This window comes from Solanum lycopersicum, chromosome 6 (genome assembly GCF_036512215.1).
Source record: "Solanum lycopersicum chromosome 6, SLM_r2.1".
NCBI classification, from domain to species: Eukaryota; Viridiplantae; Streptophyta; class Magnoliopsida; order Solanales; family Solanaceae; genus Solanum; species Solanum lycopersicum.
The window spans coordinates 45292764-45314131 of NC_090805.1; the positions used below are offsets into that span (position 1 = coordinate 45292764).

Consider the following 21368-nt stretch of genomic DNA (forward strand, 5'->3'; position numbering starts at 1 on the left):
GTTCCTTGTGATATGTAAAATCTTCTATGAACTTTTATCAACACTTCATATTGATCTTGAGGAAGAACGTCTCGTGGATCTCTCCTTGCTTGTGACTATGTAGTTAATCCCTTATGTGATCGATTTGATAATCACACGTGAGTGTGTGACATAGTGGTTAATGAAGTGAGTTGAGAATTGTGAAGTTTCATGTTTAAATTCTAATAAAAATAAAAACACTAAGTGCTATTTATTTGTCCTTGTCTAAGTAGATGGAGTTATCTAGTTCATATTGCAAGTGAAAAAGTGATATGTATCTCGTGAAATTAATTGAGGTACGTGAAAGCTGATTGAATATTAAAAAAACGTGGTTATTGTTAGAAATTATTTAATTCTGTTAACTATGTAATAGTTAGTTAGCTACAGTTAATTTCCTAGAATTACTTAGCTACAGTAACTTTCCAATTTATGGTTAATTAGCTTAGTATAGTTAATTATTGTCTCGTTAACTATGTAAATTTTGACCACATAAATTAACATAATAGTAGAATATAAACGACTTAATATATATTATATATATATATGTGACATATCAGAAATCTAAAATAACGATTTAATAAAAGTTTGCACTCTTGTATCATCTATACATGGTTCTACATATAAAATGACCATATAAATCAAACCTTTATTTTTAATGAATGCACGAACACGTACACAACATTGTCCCACACCCTTTGATGTTTGTTTGTGCATTGAATTATGATACATTTAGTTGTCCACTTGATAATCAAAACACTATAGAAAGTCGAAATTTATGCCCCCACTTGCTTTTGACTATCTACTTATTATATTATAGTGTTTGTAAAATTGGCTTTTTAGGACCACCTCCGTATATCTTGTATTCTTCGTATACATAAAAATAATTAAATTCATTCAACTCAAAAAGTTTGCCCTCATTGGATATTGTTTGCTAAAAAAGCTACTACTCCAATAATGTACTAACATATCCAAATAGATAACATTCAAACAGTATTTATTTATGTTACGTCAAGTCAAATGTAATCACATAAATTGAACGTAAATGAAGAGGAGGGTTATATATGAAGCCTTACATATCTACTTATTAGGGAAGTGGTCTGAGGAATAGCAGAAATTGCAACTGTACTGTTGACAAGTCGAAGCAGTAAAAACTCCTTTTCCTTTTTTGCTTCGACACAAATCCCCATATATATGTCTCTTGAACATTGCTACTAGCTATTACCTACTTTTTCTTTCCCTTTATTTTTACTCGTTTAGTTTTTTTTATAAATAAATTTTTATTTGTCATTTGTTATTCTGAATAAATTCTTAAAACAGACGATTATTTCTTTATTAGTATTTTTTTAAGAGACGTGCAAAGTTTAAAACAATAAACAGACAGAGTATTAATTTAATTCTTGTCCACACAAATTGAAGAACTAACATCCACATTTCAATTCATGAGTGTTTCACTTCCCTTTCCTTATTCCATTTTCAGACTCATGATGTTCTAACCTCAAAATAATATTGTTGGAAGATAAAAAATGAAGTTCAATGCTCACTTCTCAGCAGATGTTTTCACCAATATTCTTTTTCAGGTAAGAAACTCTATATATTATCTGTTTCTTTAATATTAAATGAGTATTTATTTAACTCTTTATGTGGTTAGGGTTATATTCTTATTCTTTATTTGAGATAACAAACCAAACTGCAAGCATAACTAATCCGACAATTATACATCCTATCAAATCAGCCTTGTGTTAATGTTTTAGTGATTAGGTATAAGTAAATCAAGCCTGAAGAGAATATAATTTTAATTACTTACTAGTATAGTTAGTAATCTGAACAGAAACAAAAACAAGAGACGGTATTTGTTCATAATGGTTAAAATAAACTAATATTATCTTTTTAAAATTATACTATGATATTTTTCAATAAAAATCTTTAGCTTCTCGACAGAGAAAAAGATAGCGACGCGAGCTTTAGATCATCTCCGACCCATCTCTATTTTACTCTCCATTCTCTATATTTGGTGAGTAAAATAGTAAATAGGTTCTTCAGTCACTCTCTATTCTTTAATTATAGATTGGGAAATTACTATTTACCTATCTGTTTTACTTTTTTATTATTATAATATTATTTCTACTATATTATTGTTTGAGTTTTTATCATTTTTAATTATTTTCTAATGTGATATAATATTTAAAATATAATATTAACAAGTTACTATTTTCGTCCAAATTAATAATTTTTCTATTTTATTTTTTAAAAGAAATAGTCAATTTAACTAGGTAATTAAAAGTAATTATAATATTATTTATATTATATAAGATTATTAATCAAATCTCTAATATTTTTTATTTTCATTTTAAATATATAATTTAGATTATAATTATTTTTCATTATATTGTATGCATAAAATTTATATGATAATTTAAATAATCTATTTTTATGTTTTAGTGATAAATTATTAAACTATACTTTTTGAAAAACATGAAAATATTTGATGCAATAGTTCAAAATAGAATAGAAGAAGTAAATTACATGAAAAAAAATTGGAAACAAGATGAAATTGTTAATTTAAATAAATTTAGCTACGCATAAAAAATAAGGACAAAAAATATTCATTTTGAATTCCGCAATAAATTGATAGAACATTTATGAGAGTAACGTAATAATCTTGAAAGTCGAATATTTATGTAAAGTTTAAAATAAATTTTATAATAATATAATATTCATGATGCAATTATATTTCATCAATAATTTCAGTTTTATATTAATGTTTGTTAATATATTATAATATTTATTGCAATTTTTACTATTTAGAAAGTTAGGATAAAATATAATTTAAAGTAATTATTTGTAATAAAGAAAAAAATAAAGAATGATCTATATTATGAAATAAAAAAATAAGAATGAAAGACAAATAAATAATATAATATTAAAGAGAGAAAAAAAATTTTATGAGATTTAAAATAAAAAGTTGAGTTAGAATTAGTTATATGAAAAAATAAACAACTTTAAGAAGCAAAATAGAGAACAGGATTGAAGATGTCCTTAGAGCAGAGCAATTTAGCTGACGCATTTCATTTTTTACTCTTATAGAAATGGTTACTTTTCTACCATTAAAAATAATTTAATTTTAATAAAAACAATTTTGTTTTACACGTTTTTTTAAAAATCTTTTTGTCGAATCAGTCACTATTTATCCACAAATAATTAGGTGATAATGGAGAATGTAGAAGAATTAATTATGAGTAGTACTTGTGATTAATGTAGGTTAATGATATGATGAGAAGTCATAATACGAGGTTACACCTTTCGACTATTGATTGGCTAATGAACGTGGAATTCTTCTCTTGTACTTATAAGATTAGACATGTAGGGACACTCAATTCTATCTACTCCATTTCTTTTAATTTTATTTTTTTTCAAATGTTATTCGAATCAATTTTCTTTTCGAATACAAAAATTTCAAAATTCCTAATAATAGTTCCAAATATATAAAGTATATATTACTCTTCAATATATCTATAATATTACTTTTTAAAATTTTACAATATATATATATATATAATAGACTATTAAAAAAAAGTTGGAATCAAGCTTTCACCAAAAAAAAAAAAAAAAAAAAGAGTAAATGCTTATGGGTCAATCAATTAGAAGTACCAATATTTTTACGTGTTCAAGACCACCACACAAGATTTGGGCATTTGAATGCATCCCTCTCATCTGTTCGATAATAGTTGTTCATCGATATTATTTTACAATGTCCAACAATTTATCAACTTTATAAAACTAATGAATAATTTTACACTTAATTTTTTAAATTTTTATCTTTATCATTAATTACCGTTATTTCTCGTACATTTTTTCAAAATATTGTATATATATTATTCAAAGGGCGATATAGTAAAATTACCCTTTTATTTGTAATTTCTTACGAAATATGCAAAATTAATAGTAAACAAAGATTATTGAGGAGAGAAAATAACATACATCTTTCATTTAAAATTTCTAACATATTTTTATAACATGTGTTTCATTAAGGGAGATGAAAAGAAAAAAGATAGAGAGAGATGGTGGGGTTGAGGGTATGTGTGGTGCTTCATATTTTGGGGTTTGTTTGTTTTGTTTAGGGTAATAGAAATTAGAATGTGTGATGAATACTATATCTAGGTCCAAATCACTCACCACTACCTTTTACTATTCAAGATGCATTGTGGAATGGGCATAAAAATATGTGAGGACAGGAATAACTCTTTTTTGTTCATTCATTATAAAGAAAGTGACACTATTTTTCTTTCTCTAACTTATTTGTCATGAGATTTGAATTCGAATAATTTGAACTTTTAGAAAATTAACAACGTGTGTTTATATTAAGATTTATGTATTTACACATATCATTAAGAGGAGTATACTATTATGTCATAATAATTTTAATGTGCACAACCGTCAACCAACTAGTTAATCACTAACATTAGCTAGCTTCACCATTACAACCACTACTATCACTATCAAGTACCGATTCTCATTCATCACACATATCTCTACAACAATACTCATATTCACTATTGCTAGACATTAGCATCAATCACTACTACCATCATTGCTACAGATTATCTTCATCTTCAAATATAATATTTATTTATTTTATTTTATTTAAACAATAATTTTATTTTTTAATCAAACTTTAATTTTTTTTATTTAAATTGTGTATTTATTATGTTTAAAAATAAATAAAACATTTTGTAATTTCAAGATATTGAGAAACAGAATTCAACAATTAAATATATACACTTTGTAATCCCAAGAGATTGGACAATATAAAGTCCGTCCGTCGTTCAAGACTTAACAAATTTTTCGGGCTGAAATTTTTGAGAGTTTCTGATCCCATCGACGGTTGCGTAGGATGGTACTCTTGAGGGCGTGGAGCGGGAGGTTGCCTCCTTATTTCACCTTCCCCACAATTTTCAGCTAATAATTGATCACGAGCTTCAACATGTGGTACACCTTTTTATATATAAATACATACTTCATATATTTAATATACACACAAACATCTTTATAATAACATTTCATTATAATAATATTAAGTTCTCTTTGAAATATTTGGATTAAAAACAGTACTCCCTCCATCTGAAATTATTAGTCATGTTATGCTTATCAAAAGTCAATTTAACTAGTTTTCAAAGGTAAATTGGATCACTATAATTCGATATTTTAAATAAAAATACTAGATATTCTAAAACTATATGAAAAGTACTGTAAATCATAATTTTTTTTACATATTAATATGATTAAAAAAATACATCTAATATTAATAATTTGATTCTAAAAATAGAAATTATAACGAACAATAATGGAGGGAGTAATAATAAAGTTAATACAAGAATTTATCCATATACATGTAACTAAAATAAATAAACAATCTCTATTAAATACATGTTTTTTTTTTGTTTTTGGAAAAAGTTTGTTCCGAAATTTTCGGCCAAGTAGTTTGACTAGAAAAGGAAAAAACCGGAACTGTCACAACTGCATAACCTGAAATTCAGCCGGACATCTTTTGGACTTCTTTTATGTGTACAATTCATTTATATTGCTATCTAAGAGATAATTAATTTTAAAATTAATTATTTTATTTTTAAAACTATAGAAATGAGTTATCTGGTCTTAAGATAAAAACATGATTAGCTTCCCTAAAATAATCGAATGTGATATTTCCATCATTCTTATATGTATGTTGTTTTTATTATAAATAGATGTTTTTAAATATTTTTTCGTCCTTATTACTTATTTAATTTTTCTTTTTTACTTGTCTATGTTGATAACTAAAAAAAAAGAATTTTTTTTTACTTATTATACTCTCAATTAAATATTTTTAAAAAATGAAACTTCTTAAAAATCTTAAATTTTAATTCATCATGTCCATCATTTTTTTGCAATAGGTTCGTCAATTCAAAAGTGAACAAGTACAGAGGAAATACTCTTGTGTCCATCTTTACTATTCCGCTATACTAAAAATAAATGTCCAATCAAAAATATATGGTCAGTTTAGAAAACTAAGAGATAATTTTATCTTTTTTGTGACTATTTTACTGTTACTGTTAAATACAATTTAACATCTAATACATTTCTCAAAACATAAAATAATATATTGAAAGGGTAATATAATGTTATTATTCATATTATTTACGTTTTATTTATAAGGCGTGTGTCAAGTTATTGGCCTTATAAGTATATATTTGACCAATATAAAAAAATTAAAGTGTTCTTTAGAACATAAAATCTAAAATAAAGACAATAAAATAAAAACGAAAGAAGTATAACAACCTCACTAATTATTAGTGAGTGTGAGTGCAATTTAAGATTGAACCTGCTGGACAATGAGAATTCATTATTGAAAAGAAAAAAGAAGGTTACCCTCTCCGTTTTAAAATAAATGATGTTTTTAGCTTGAAAAAACTTATTTTGTGTTTATATATATTACTTACCCCTACCCTAATTAATTATGTTGAAGAAGTGATTCTTTAATGATGTACAATCTTATGTATTATAAACAATAAGATCAACTATTAAAATAAAAAGGCTAAAAAAATACCACTTCTTTTGAAACAAAGTTTAACCTTCTCCTTTGTAAAAGTTGAGGACATTATTTGATTGAGATTTTTTTAAACAAATAATATGGAAAAGGGATATTTGCAATTTAAAATTATGTTCTCAGTCCTCTCTCGCTGAAATGCCTTTCAAAAAGATAAAAAAAAATTCCACATCGAAACAAAATGGACATGAAAACAAAGTTCAAAGTTTTGTAGGTGAAAAACTTAAAATCATTTCTAAAATTTTTCTATGTTGTAATGACAATATAAATGAATTCATTAGTCAAAATTAATTTATCAATTAAAATGATCCACCCAAGTATTCTTATTACTCCATTAATCCCTTACTATTCCTACCTCCAAATCCTCTAAAGCAAGAGAAAATCTTATCTTTTAATTAAAAGTGTTACTTATGAGACTCCTTGGAAATATATGTTTTTTCATCAGAACTTTTGGCTCTGCCACTGTGTACTGCATGTCTTGGAAATGTTCAAAATTATTACTACTAATCACACATACAAAGACTAACATTCCACAATACTAGTGATATTCCAATTACAAAATACTATTATAAACTTTCTCACACAAAAACTAATGTACATTTTTCCCTATTTATATAATAATGTCACATCTCTAGTGTTCAATTATAATGATGAGAAATAAACACAACTAACATATATACATCACAATAAATGTATAAGAGATTTAAGGGAGAAAAAGATACAAAACATTTGACAATTTCCTTCCTGAAAATCAATTTGAGTAGACCAATTATATGAGTGTTATTTATTTTGTTTTTGACATTAAATATATACTAGTATCTCTAACTAGTAATAGAAAGAATAGAAATAAATTGAAGATTTTGGCCTTTGTTTTTAACTTTAGGAACCAAAAATATGTTCAAGTCATCTGGCCTTTTAATCTTTGTTCCTAAGTTTGGCTTTTTTATTTACACTTTTATCTCTAAAGATGAAGAAATTGTTTACGCTTTACATGTGATGATAACCATAAAATTATCATGTGGACCAATTTACTCCTTTTCATTTTGATTTAATTGTATTCCAGTTTGTCACACCATATTTTTGTTTGGTGTAACTTGTGAATACATTAATTCCTAAAACATCACATGATCTTTTATCCCTACAAAGTCTATTATCATATGCCATAGGATTATTGGAACCTGAACATACATCTAGCAAAGTTATTCTTCAAAAATATTTATAGATATGTCTTAGATCTCAAAAATAATCCAATATAATTGTATAACATTTTTGAAAAGTCTAAACAACGTAACATAAACTTAAAGCTTATAAAGCTCAATTAGAGTCCAATCCTTGTGAAAAAATTACCTCTGTCTAAGACATAGTTACTAGTTAATCTAAACAAGGTTAAGACATAGTAACTAGTTAATCTCTTAGGTAAACAAGCTTAAATAAAAGTGTAGTCTCAAAGAGTGACACTTTTGTTTAAACTATATGTTGAGATTACATTATCCAAATAACTAAACCAACTGTGATTACTTTAAACTACCATTCAAAAATATATTTAAGAGAAAGAGTAGAGGGTTAATTACATGGCTTATTTGTTGAGTACTTGTCAAAACCCAGAAGATTTGGATCGCCCGCTGCAAAAATATACACATAACTGTAATCACAGTTAGTAATCGAACAATCTCGCTTCCAGATCTAAAAACAAAATTACAAACAGATCAAAATTATACAGATATAAAACTAATTTAGTACAATTTTTGGTTGGAAAACCTATAGGGCGCAACCTAAGTTGTTTTTGTATCGCACAGATTTAAATATTTTTACGAAAGAGGTGAAGGTGATGACAGAAGCATAGAGAGCACAAATGAATTGAGATGCTTTTGCTGCCCAAATTGAATGAAATTAGCATATCATCATTAGTGCTCTCTATCTTCTGTCAACAATAATCACTCTTTCTTCCTATCAATTTCAATTATATAACCTAAAAATCAAAAAACAAACAACTAAATTAGAGATTTTTTTTTATTTTTTTTGGGGCTTGGGGAAAAGAAAGGATACTTTTAGGGCTAAATATTTGGGGCAAGAAGAAATATAGATATTTGGGAATTTAACCTATTGAGTTGTAGTAGCAGTAGAGAGGGGTCTTTTTATAGGAAAAAATAGGAAGGAAGTGAAGATTCACAAAAGGTTATAATTGGTAAAAAAATAAATAAAGGGTACTATCCCCATTTTGTTATAACAGTCTATCACGAGTAGTGTTTAGGTAAATGGACAGAAAAACTTATTCGCACCGGGGCGTGATTTAAAAAAATAAAGTAAATTAAGAATGAAATTTTTTTCATTCTATTTAAAAATGAATGATTTATTTTTTTACAACATTTTAATTTTAATTTTCATGTAGTATGTTTAAGATCACAATATTAAAGGATATTTTGGTACATCTGACAAAACTTTAATTTTGAATCACAAGATTAAAAAGTCATTTTTTAAAACTCTATTTCAAGTTAAACTATGTCATCTTTTTTGAAATGGAGGGAGTAAAAATTTTAAATTTAAACAAATGACATGCATACATGAATAGAAAAGGTGAATTTTTTTCGAGTATATGTGTATTAGTCAAATTTTAAATGAATAAATTATCGAATAAAAAATAAAAAAACTAATTGCATATTACCTTTGCTTATTTGAGTTTAGAAGTTAATTTTCTTTATATGAATCATTTTACATGCCTATTGATTAGTTTGACTATATATGTGAACTCAAAAAGCATTTTCTAACTAATTGCACAAGGAATTTTGGATTATTATTAAGAAATTTAGGTTTTATATTTAAAATTTAGAAATTTATTAAAAAAAATTAATAATTTAATTTATCGTAATGATAACGTCAACTTTTTTTTATACTTTATGCAATAATTTTTTATTTGTCATATTGTGCTAAGTTCACTCATTTCCCCTTCTTGTATGGTTTTTTTATGCAATAGATGGACCTTTGCCTCTTGTTGTACATGCTACTACTATGGTGACAAATAATTTTTTATTTGTTATATTGTGCTAAGTTCACTCATTTACCCCCTTTATTTATCCTATGTTAAGTGATATATATATATATATATATATATATATATATATATATATATATATATATATATATATATATATATAAATAAAAAAAATCAAAGTAGTCACACCAAATTAATATATTCTGTTATGATAAAATGCTTTAATAAAGAAGGAAAAAATGTGCGTTAATTAATCATAATCAACTTAACTTTATACTCAAATATAAGACATGCATGCATTGACTTTATTAAAAATAAGAATTAAGTTTTTATTATAATTCTCTTCATTTTCTTTATAAAATTAACAGTAATTTTAATAAACCATCTCACTGAAAATAAAATAAGAAAAACAAATATAAAATATAGTAATAATATTTTTAAAAAATAAAATATATATATATATATATATATATAAAATTAATTAACGCACATTTTTTCCTTCTTTATTAAAGCACTTTATCATAACAGAATATATTAATTTGGTGTGACTACTTTGATTTCATTTTTGTCTTGAAAATGGCCATTTTGTTTCCACCTCATTTACCTTCTTTTACCACAATAGGCAAACAAGAGGTTCCCCTGTTTTTCATTCTTAATTTTAGGGATAATACACAAGTACTTCAGTAATTTATAATCAAAATTTTAAAAACATATTTGTGCTATACAAAGTTTCTATTATCTTTCTAAACTTATTTTATTAATAATTTTCTACTTCTTTTTGGCCTACGTGGCACTATCTTATGGGTCAAACGTTGTTTGATTTTTTTTTTCAAGCTAGTGCCACGTAGGACAAAAAGGAGTAGAAAATTACTTATAAAATAAGTTCAGGAGGTAATTAATAGGACCTTAGTATAGTATAAGTGTGTCTCTAAAATTTCGAACATAGGTTGAAGGGATACTCGTGCATTTTTCCTTAATTTTAAAATTAAGAAAGTCAACTAATCGACATTTTCTAAGTATAGAGTTCTGATTAATTCATCAGAAAATTTGTTTTAGTTATTTTTAAAAATGCTTTTTTATTAAATAAACATTAAAATAAATAAAGAATTTAAAATTTGGTAAAATTGAATAGATTGAATTGTATCTCAATTTTTTGCCTATTTTGTCCAATCTATTTCTAACTCAAATAATTTTTGAATAAGTCTTGACGCAACTCAATCAAGCGCTACTTTTGAAATCCTATATTGGGATATCAAATGGTAGAATTAGATTAAATTAAGTCATATTAAAATGTATTTGAGATAGATGAGATTAAAATAGAGTAAATAATGAGTGTTCGTTTGAATTGACTTATTTTAATTTCTTTTAAATCAAAATAGCTTTTAAGCAGTTTTGAAGTATTTGAATAAAGTTAAAAAATACTTATAAGCACTTATTTTAAAGCTACAAGTTAAAAATCCTAGCTTATGCCTTCTACTATGACTCTACAATAATAACAATAGTCAATAGCGTTATCTCATAATTAAAATTTGTAAAGAATAGGGTATACATATACTCCCTCCCTTTTCACAAAGAATGATTTAGTTTGACTTGGCACAGAGTTTAAGAAAATAAAGAAGATTTTTAATCACGTAATCTTAAATTAGAGTTATGTCAAATATATAAAATTGTTTTTTAATCTTATGACCTTAAACATGTCACGTGAAAAGTTGTCAATAAAAAAAAAAGATTAATTTTTTTAAACCGAGGGAGTTTTACATTTCTATATTTACGAAGTGGAGAGAGTAATCGAAGGACCCTCTATTTAAGAAAAGAGTAAATTAGATATCATAAAAGAAAAATATTTACAATAAAATTATAAAGATCGCCAAAGGAAAAGTTCTAGCTGATCTTAGTATTGGTGTTTTTTCTTTAAATTGTCATTTCAAGTATTGCTTCCGTTAGAATTCTTATGTTGGGGTGTGATTTAATAATAAATATTCATTTTTAGGTAATCTACGAATAGTTGATCAATCAATTAGTTATGAAATATCACTAGCTCTATATGTATTAATTGTTATTCAATATTTTTATGTGCAATTTGATGAGTAATAATACTAATAAAATTTAAAAAATAGAATAATACTAACAGAACAGTAATACTATAGATAAATGTTCCTCAAAAGAGAGAAGTCATTCGACTATCCATTAAGTATTTGATAATGAAAAATAGGTTACCAACATGGGTTATGTTGTGATGCATTGGTGGGAGTGTTTCACCCTTAATCAGAGGTCTCAGATTCGAGCTCTAGATATGGACAAAACTTTATTGGGAGCGCCACCTTAGATGGACCTACAATGCGCGATTCAAATTTAATCGGATCTCTAATATAAATTTCGAATACCGATTGAGAAAAAAAGAAAGAAAGAGAAAGACAGGTTGAATAATTGACTACATACATAGCCAAAATCAACTCTAATTTCATATTAACAATATTTTTCCTTTGAGAATTCCTACAAAGGGAGGTAAAAAAATAATAATAATAAAGTGCGGCGCAGTAATAAAATAATTAGAGTAAAAGTAAAATAGTGACTGACATAGTATCATATTTTCCAATCATTCAAGATCTTGGTTGTTATCAGTATCTTCTGAATTTTGATTTTAATTGGTAAAGTACACTTCAAGTTGAACAATTCACCGCCCACAACTTCCCTTTTTTTTCCCTTCTAAAACAAAATATCCTTTTCTTGATTATACATGAACTCGTGCCCCCTTACAATTTTCCATATCTTTTAAGATTTCTCACACCTTTGAGACATTAATTTTTCACCAAACATGCATGCCTTTTTTCAACTTGTAAAGATATCTAGTTCGGACATAACTGAACCTCAAAATCTAGTTTATAAAGGAGTCGATAATCTATTTTCCAATTGACGTGGGGTTTCAATCACTCTAACACAAGTAAAGTAGATTATATTTAAGGAAATAACATTTCCTCTTTTTTAATTTGTTTGTCTTACTATTTTTTAATTTTTTTTAATTTTCATATGCTACGTATGTTTAAGACAAGGTCGTCTTAACCCCTAGGTCAAGTAAAGCCATCACTTGGGGCCTCATATTTTTTGGGGCCCTCATTTTAAAAAAAGAATAAAGTATATATGTTAATTTTTATGAAAAATTTATGTGTACTATGAATGCCATGATTTCTACTAAGAAAAACGTATATGTGATGAATATAAACCTGATTTTCGTAACATACAATTTGATGAAAATATGAATAAGAAAATTACTAAGTCTCCTGAAGAATCATTAGAGTTGATTACTTTATATATGTTTAATGGATCAAAGTATTTTTCACTTCAAAATAGATTTGAAGCATATAAGAATATTTTTTATTTCTTAATTTATTGGGGTTACTAGATGATGAATTTTTTTTAAAAATATTGTCTTAATCTTGAACTTTCTTTAGCCCATAATAGTTATTATGATATTGATGGTTTAGATTTGTTTTTTGAATTAAAAGTGTTAAGAGAAATAACAAAAGTAGAAGATAATATTCTAATGAAAATACTCAAGAATGTCTCAAGAAAAATTCAATGAATTAGCTATATTATCATTTGAAAAAGGACTATTAAAACAGATTGATTATAAGCCAGTACTTAATGACTTTTCATTTAAATTAGCTGAAAAAAGTATATTTTAAATAAAAACATAAATAACGAAAAAACAAGATATTAAGGCATCTTTTAAGTTTCACTTTAGGCCCCAATGTTATTGAGTCGCCTTTGGTTTAAGATCATAAGATAAAAAACAGTTAGTATATGCATGATACATAATACATATCTTTATCTTTAGTTTAAAATAAAAGAAGATAGTGAATAAAATCAAAACACAACAAATAAATTTAGAAAAAGACAATAGTATACAAAATTTATACATTATCTATATGAATTTAATATCACACAAAATACTAATAGTTAAGAAATTACACTAGATATATGGTTATAGTATGATTTAAGATGAGAATTGTTTTTTAGAAAGATAGAAGATAAGGTGCATTTGTTTGGTATTATAGTAATATTGTGTGTAACAAGTTGGGTGTGGGTGGTAGCCTGCAAGAAAGCATGTGCATTCTATGGTATAGAGACCTACATGATATTAAGACTTCAACTCTTCAATAATTATTCTGACATACCTTTCTATCTTTTGGCAATGCATGCGTTACACTGATTAATGTCCTATTTTTCTTTTATCAACTTGTTGCACCTATATATCTTTTCCACATACTTGGCGTCCAAGCTCTAAGATATTGAGTATATTATATGTTTTGATGAATAAAGTTATTCGATATTTTTACCGAATAAATATAGGCTAAGTAATGTCTACCAAGAGGCAAATCAACTAGGGACAACACTACTATACAAATTCTTTACTCTAAGAGAGCCTAAAGTAAAATTCAAAAAAATATTATTGGTCCCTAATCAAATTAGAGGACGTACTATTAAGATTTGTGTTTTAATTACTTCTATGATCTTTTTATAATGAATTAATATCTATTTTAGCATCTTTTAGGGTTTATCTATTCATTTATTATTATTTAAAAAAAAAAAACTTGAGCTGAAATTTAAATTGTGATTATAAAAGTTAAACATTAATATGTTAAATTATTGAGATTAATCGGGTCAAATTGGACGAGTCAAGATCCAGCCCGTTTTAACCCATTTAAGCTCAAAATAAACTTGAGCGGGTCAAAACACAACCCGACTTTTATTTCAATCCATTTTAATATCCCCAATTTAAAACCAACCCGCCCGTTTCAATGCTTCAAATTTTGATATGACATTTGATGTCCCATTTCCCAAATAGAGGAACCACTAGAAATGACCCTTTCCACATCCTTCAAACTTACCATATTCAGTAACAAGAACAATGATTGTGTATCTATTAACAGCATCAAAAAAATTGTACAAAAATTATTGCTCAAATCACTCACGAACTAGATGTCCCACGTACTATTGTATGTTTAATTATGGTGTTGTTGAAGTACTAGAGAAAGGAAACTCTATATTAATGTTTAACCCTCACTTTCCACATTAATAGTCAAAAACTTAGAGATCAATTTAACTCAAAAATTTAGTTTTATAAGGTGAGGATCGTTGAAAATCATCTATTATTTACTTATGTGGAATTCGACACATCGCCTTACTTTTGAGGCTTAATATTTGAAGTATGGACAATTTAATACGAGGCCCAGGGACAGCTCAACAACCAAAAAAGTAAAGCTACTGTCTTAAGCCTCCAAAATTGAAGGAGACTTATTTTTTAAAAAAGCAATGGTAGATAATAAATATTTTTTAAAAAAAATAATATTATAATTTTGTAGAAATATAATTTTTCATACATGAAGAGTTAAAAAGTTAATAGATGTTTGATAAAATCTAGAACATATGTCTCAAGATATATATTAAACAGATTGATTATTATAGTAAATTTCTTAATTTTAATTTGACTTTAAATCATTAATATATTTGAGTCAATTTTAATAAGGCCTCACATTAATAAATAATACGTTGTAGTGATGAGTCTAACTATAATATTATATTGACCTAATTAATCTTCGAAAATCAATTCATAACGAGATAAAAAATATACCATAACCATATAAAGATTTCAAATTTTCGTCGTTTCAAAAGTGAACAATAACCATAGAAAGCAAAGTGCAAGTTGCCAAGAAACGTGGAGAAGCTAAGCCAGAAATGTCAAAGCAATCATCGACACACATGTCTTATCTATCCAATTGAAGCCCATTTGCATTAAAAGTAGTGATCAATATAGGGACATGTAAATAGGGCTGTGGACCGTTGATAATATATAATACTTAATAAATATGAACGATATATCATATACTCTTCAAAAAAAAAAAACTATATTCTAAATTAACGTGTCAAAACCCTACAGCTTAATTCAATCATCTTTACCTATAGTGTGGGCCATAAGAATTGATACTGATGCATAAGTATTTCCAATTTTGTCAAGTTTTTAGCTTTGATGGGACTTTATATATTAACTTTGTTGCAAAGTGGTACATAGAACAATCTTAACTACAACAAGGGTGAGAAACTTTTTGTGCCAACATCTAGAAGATATCAAAAAAGGGAATACAGATATATATATTTAACATATGATAAAATATGGTAGTGAACAATGTATATTATTCTATAAATGTATGGACTTTTTTATTGATTCTGTACATACATTGATAAAGAAAATTTATTGTGGACGAAAATCTAAATTGATCTATTTGTCGATCGATAGTTGATATAGTTGTCGATTGCTTAGTGGCTATATATTAGGAGATAACATTTCATGGTCCCAATGAAAAGATTCAAGGATATCATACTTTCCGTTTTAAATTAAGTGATGTCTTTAGTTTCGACTCATTTCGTAATAGAATTTTTTTTATTAAAAACGATTTACCTCAATATATATCTTGAAAAAATTATAGCTCTTTAATAGTTTTTACCTTGATAAAGTTTGTAGCCTAAATTATCGGGCATATATATATATATATATATATATATATATATATATATATATATATATATATATATATATATATATATATATATATATATATATATATTCTGAATTGATATAATATTATCTTCTGGCATCCATATTATATGAAGGAAAAAAAGATAAATATAACTCTGAACTATAGTATGTAAATACCCTTTGTCATACTTTCGTGACGTTGGTGCCTCTACAATAAAAAAAACTAGAGCATATATATACCTATTATATAAACGGAATATATACGTGTCATAATCTTATTCACCATATAAAAAATTTTAATATTTGATTGACGGATAAGATTGTGCCACGCGTTCCTATATTTAGTCTTCCATTAGAGTGAACGATATATATATTCTAGTTTTTGACGATAGAGTATCAATGTCCCAAAAATATAATAAACTCTACATATCATTTACGGCAGTTCAAAGATATATTTGTATGCTTTCTCTTATAAGAAAGCTAAATTCTACACTTGGTTAAAAGTTGAATTCTTAACCTAAAAGACAAAGGGATCAATTCTTACTTGATATATTTTTTAGTCTCGATGAACAATCTAATATTTATTGTAAATATTTATAGCAGATTTTAATTTTTATATATTTATTATATGTAATTTTTCAACAAAATAAATTAAAATTAACTCGTTTCACCCTCTAGCCAGCTCCGCAGAAGATATTAGAGTATTTGGAAGAGAATTTGATTCAATTAAATTATGATTTAGAAAAAAAAAATTTAAGGGGACGAGAAAAAAGCCGCAATTACTGTTAGAACTTGGAATGTGCTTTTATTATATGTTTATACGGCTGTTTTATATCATCTTTTATAAAAGTGGTTGTTGAAAATTTGTATGCATTTTCAGTGGTCTCTCTTTATTATTCTAAATTATAAATAGAAGAAGTAATCAATATCTACTGTTAGATCATGTCAAACCATTTTTCCCTTTGTTCCCACTAAGTGATCAGGGGCGGAGCTATATTGCATTAAGGGAGTTTATTCGAATCATTTTTGATAAAAAATTATATTATTTATATATGATTAAAATAAATTTATATGTATATAAAGTAGATGTCGAACCTTCTTCGACTATCTATTTCTACAAATTATAAACCCCTATTGAAGATTCTGGCTCCGCCTCTGCCACTAGCAAACCATTGAATGTTTCCACTTTATGTAACATTTCTTTGTTTCACAACTCAAATGTTGTTACTCTTTTTTTTTTTCATAATATTTTTCGTATTTTTCTTTTACAGGTTTTTCAAAAAAAAAAAATACTAACTAAACTCTTTTAACTATTTTATTTGATTTATAATTAAGTTATAATCTCTCTTTGTTACATGTTTACTTTGTTGACTTGTGTGTAGTCTACTACAAAAATAGTTATTAATTTTTTGTATAGAAATAGTGTGTATATATATAATTACAAAAAAAAAATATTTAAGTTATCATCTAGTTTAGATAATATTTTTCTCAAAATTGCCATCTTTTTTAACATTTTATACCCAACCAATAAGCAGTCTCGAATTTAAGTTTAATATAAAAAAAATATTTAATATGGAACACTACAATATATATATCAAACACATGAGAACATAATATTTTTGTAAGAAAAGAAAAAACAAAAAGAGAAGACCTTTGAAGTTTATATTTTTAAAAATAAATTATGTAATAATATTATCTTATAAATAAAATAACAAAATAAAAAATATTTTAAAAAATATAAAAAGTAGTTGTGGTAATTCTTTGGGCGTCTCGAGAGATGGTCCAACAATTGCTGTTCATTTGGCAGTGCAGCAATTAGAGTGGTTGTCCCCACAGTACTGTCCAAACAGACTGCCTTTTTTGGACGAGATATTTTCTCTGTTTGATGCCATTTTTGCCTTTTTTAGGCTAAACATTAAGGATCTGTTTGGCAATAAATCTTAGTTTTCACTTTTTTCAAAATATTTTATTATAAAAATTTAAATTCGAAATTTAAATAAAAATTTATACAACTCACTTTTTACTTAATACGATAAAATATGAATATTATTTTTTTCAAAATATAAATAAATATAATTTCTTTTTTTTTAAAAAAAAATATTTAACCAAATCCCTGCAAATGCAATTTATGTCACTTTGTTGGTATTATTCTACTTTTCTCTTTCCAATTTCTCTCCAATGGTAGTATTGTTCAGATTCTCTCAGTTGATCTTTTTATTGGTTCCTGACGAGTTAGAATTTTGTGGTCTTAAATTAAATAATATATTATATTATACGTTATATGAAATTTTAAAATTTAAAAGTTGTGAAATTAGAAAAATGATATAATTTTTTCCGTAAGTGATCCGAGTTGCTAGTTATAGAAGGGATACCGACTCCAAATAGGGTTGAATCCATTTTTTTAGGAAAAATTATATATAGTGACAAACTAATAATTCAAATTAAGTACTATCACTATACTTTGATTTAATTGTGCATGTAGCAAACTGTTTGTCAGTCGTCTCTCTTTTCCTCAAACTATCGCTTGCACTCTCCCTCTATTGCTCGCTTCTCTCGCTTTTATACAAACAGAAATTTATAAAATGTGTTTGCGTTTGTATAAAGTGAGAGAAAATTGTATATATACATATATTTTTGTTCCCCTCTCCTAGATCTCGCTCGCCACATTTCCAAATCTCGTTCGCCACCACGCCTCTCTCACTTATACAAACAGAAATAAAATGTATAAGTTGTGTGTATAAAGCAAGAGAAAATTGTGAAATTAGGTCTTAGGACTAACTCACACTCCAAAAGCTAACTCAAATGGATGAGGATTGCCCAAGCCTTATAAGAAGTCCACCCATCTCATTAACCACCGATGTGAGACTTTTGTCATTCTTTAATACCCCACCTCACGCCAGTGCTTAGCATCTGGTGCGTGGACAATTTGATTTTGGGGGCCCCAACATCGGGTGAGATGGGCCCTACTCTGATACCATGTGAAATTAGGTTTTAGGTCTAACTCACACCCCAAAAGCTAGCTCAAAGGGAGAAGGATTGCCAAGCCTTACTCATTAACCACCGATGTGGGACTTTTGTCATTCTTCAACTAAAATTGTATATACACATGCAAATATATATATTTATCTTTGTCCTATACACTTATAATTATACAATACAAATATTCCCCTACCCAATTTTCTTTTGTCTTTCTCTCTTTCTCGTTTTATACATACATAAATTACATAATTGATCTTTTGCATACAACTGCTTTTTTGGTATATATATAGTTGTATTTGTATATGTATAGCGAATTATACAACTGTTTTTTTGTTTATACATGTATAGCGAAATATGCATATTTATGTTTCTATGCAAGGTATAGTTATAACATACAAATATGATTTTCATGTTTGCTATATCTGAAAGTAACTCATTTTTTTATTCATAAATAATAGGCACCGCGCAAGTATATTAGTTACACAAACAACCTCTAATCAAAATGACGGATAATAAAGGTATAATTTTTTTATATTAATATATAAAATATACATTTTTATACATAATTATATATATTTTTTAGATATAACGTAATTATTTTGGATCGACCACTCACTAACCTTCCTTATATTGTGGTATACTAATTGGCAAAATTATATTAGTTTGGCGTACGTAGAGGTAGTTTTTTGTCATGTCGAAATTAGAAAACATACCTCACAATTCTTTGACGAGCCCAGTTTCTAAGCCCATATATATAGGGAGATTGACATGTACGTAAAATTTCTATTTGGAAAACATATCTCACAATTCTTATTCTATCCTATTTTCAGAAACATGTATCGGTCAGATACATTACTTTATGCGTTGTATTGAGATGTACACGATGTATTAGAAGAGGTAGCGGTTTTACTTTTTTCGGTGGAGTAAATCGCTGTTGTTGCAGCGATTTTGCCGTTTTAGTTAATATAAAATTTTATATACCGTTTTGAAATTTTTGTTAATATTTTGTACCCTTTAGGCTCCGGACTCCTATACTTATACATACGTTATATACATACATTGGGTGATATACATAAGACTCTTTTAGTTTAAATATAAATTGTTGGGGTAAACAGGAGGAAATAGAATGTCATTTATATTTTTGTAACATGTATGTGTATCTAGAATTGGATTACTCTATGGATATGCTACTCTATATATATTCTTATCATTTGTATACATAACTTAAGATGATTTCATTGACGACGATTCTTCAAAATATGTATATCTAAAAGTTTGTTTAGTCCTTCGTAGTATACATATCCAAATGTATATCTATAATTAAATATCATGTATAATTGGTATACACATATATAATACGGGATGAAAATACTATAAATCATAATTTTTTATATTCACTGTTGGATTTTAAAAGGGTGTGAATGGAAAATGAAGAGTTGCGACTTTTATGAAGAATTATGACTTTTATGAAATGTTGCGGCTTTTATGAAAAGTTGTGACTTTTATGAAAAATTGTGACATTTATGAAAAGTTGTGACTTTTATGAAAGCTGACGACCTTTCTGAAAGATTGTGACTTTTCCAAAGGTTTGTGACCTTTCCGGTAAGGCACAATAAGAACATTTTCGCACTACCCTTTGTTTTTATTAAATTGAGGAATTTCCTCTCATTTTAATATAGAATTCATGGACTTCTTCTTCAACTACTAAATCTAGTATTCTAAGTGTACTTTACTGTCGTTGAGTGATTCGCTGACACTGGAGTTTTTGGTATCTAAACTCTGGTGATTGAGATCATTTTACCCTGGGAGGTCATATTCCAAATCAAACATTGGATACTAGAGGGGAATAATTTCCTTAAGGGGACACTGTGAGTTCAGTGGACTTGATCTTTTTCCTATTAAAAATTTCTAGATTCTGATACGTGTTTACAAATTTTAGATTTGTGAATTAATTTCAGTTCTTCTATTCTTTTGTTCTTCACTTGTTCATCAAACTTGGTAACTTCGTGTTTCTGCAAAGTTTGTTGGAATCAGTAAGATTCTTTAGACACATATTAACAACAATTCTTCTTTAAGAAAAATATTGCGTATATTCTTTTTAAATCTGTTTCTGATTCTAATTACGCTACTAGTTTTAGTTTTCTAATTGTGAAAATGTTCTTAAACTTTGTTGTATATAAAAATATTCAAAGTTCTATTCTCAAGTAATTCCCCAAGATGAACAACATTCACATATATCTAACTGAGTTGGATAAAGTCTTCAAATG

At 26.6% G+C, this 21368-nt stretch overlaps 2 long non-coding RNA genes and 1 other non-coding gene across 3 annotated transcripts; 1 reads left to right on the plus strand and 2 right to left on the minus strand.

The window, feature by feature from the left end:
- The first annotated feature begins 984 nt into the window (after positions 1-984).
- LOC104648043 (uncharacterized) lies at positions 985-20343 on the plus strand. The gene is made up of 4 exons (XR_011221513.1): positions 985-1162; positions 1496-1595; positions 19560-19619; positions 19932-20343. It is a non-coding gene; the product is annotated as an uncharacterized lncRNA (long non-coding RNA).
- On the minus strand, positions 4627-8779 carry LOC138349001 (uncharacterized). The gene is made up of 2 exons (XR_011221512.1): positions 8170-8779; positions 4627-5010 (listed from the first exon to the last, which is right to left on the minus strand). It is a non-coding gene; the product is annotated as an uncharacterized lncRNA (long non-coding RNA).
- On the minus strand, positions 8427-8526 carry MIR156a (microRNA MIR156a). Its single transcript, NR_107999.1, has one exon. It is a non-coding gene; the product is annotated as a microRNA MIR156a (primary transcript).
- Positions 20344-21368: the final 1025 nt, after the last annotated feature.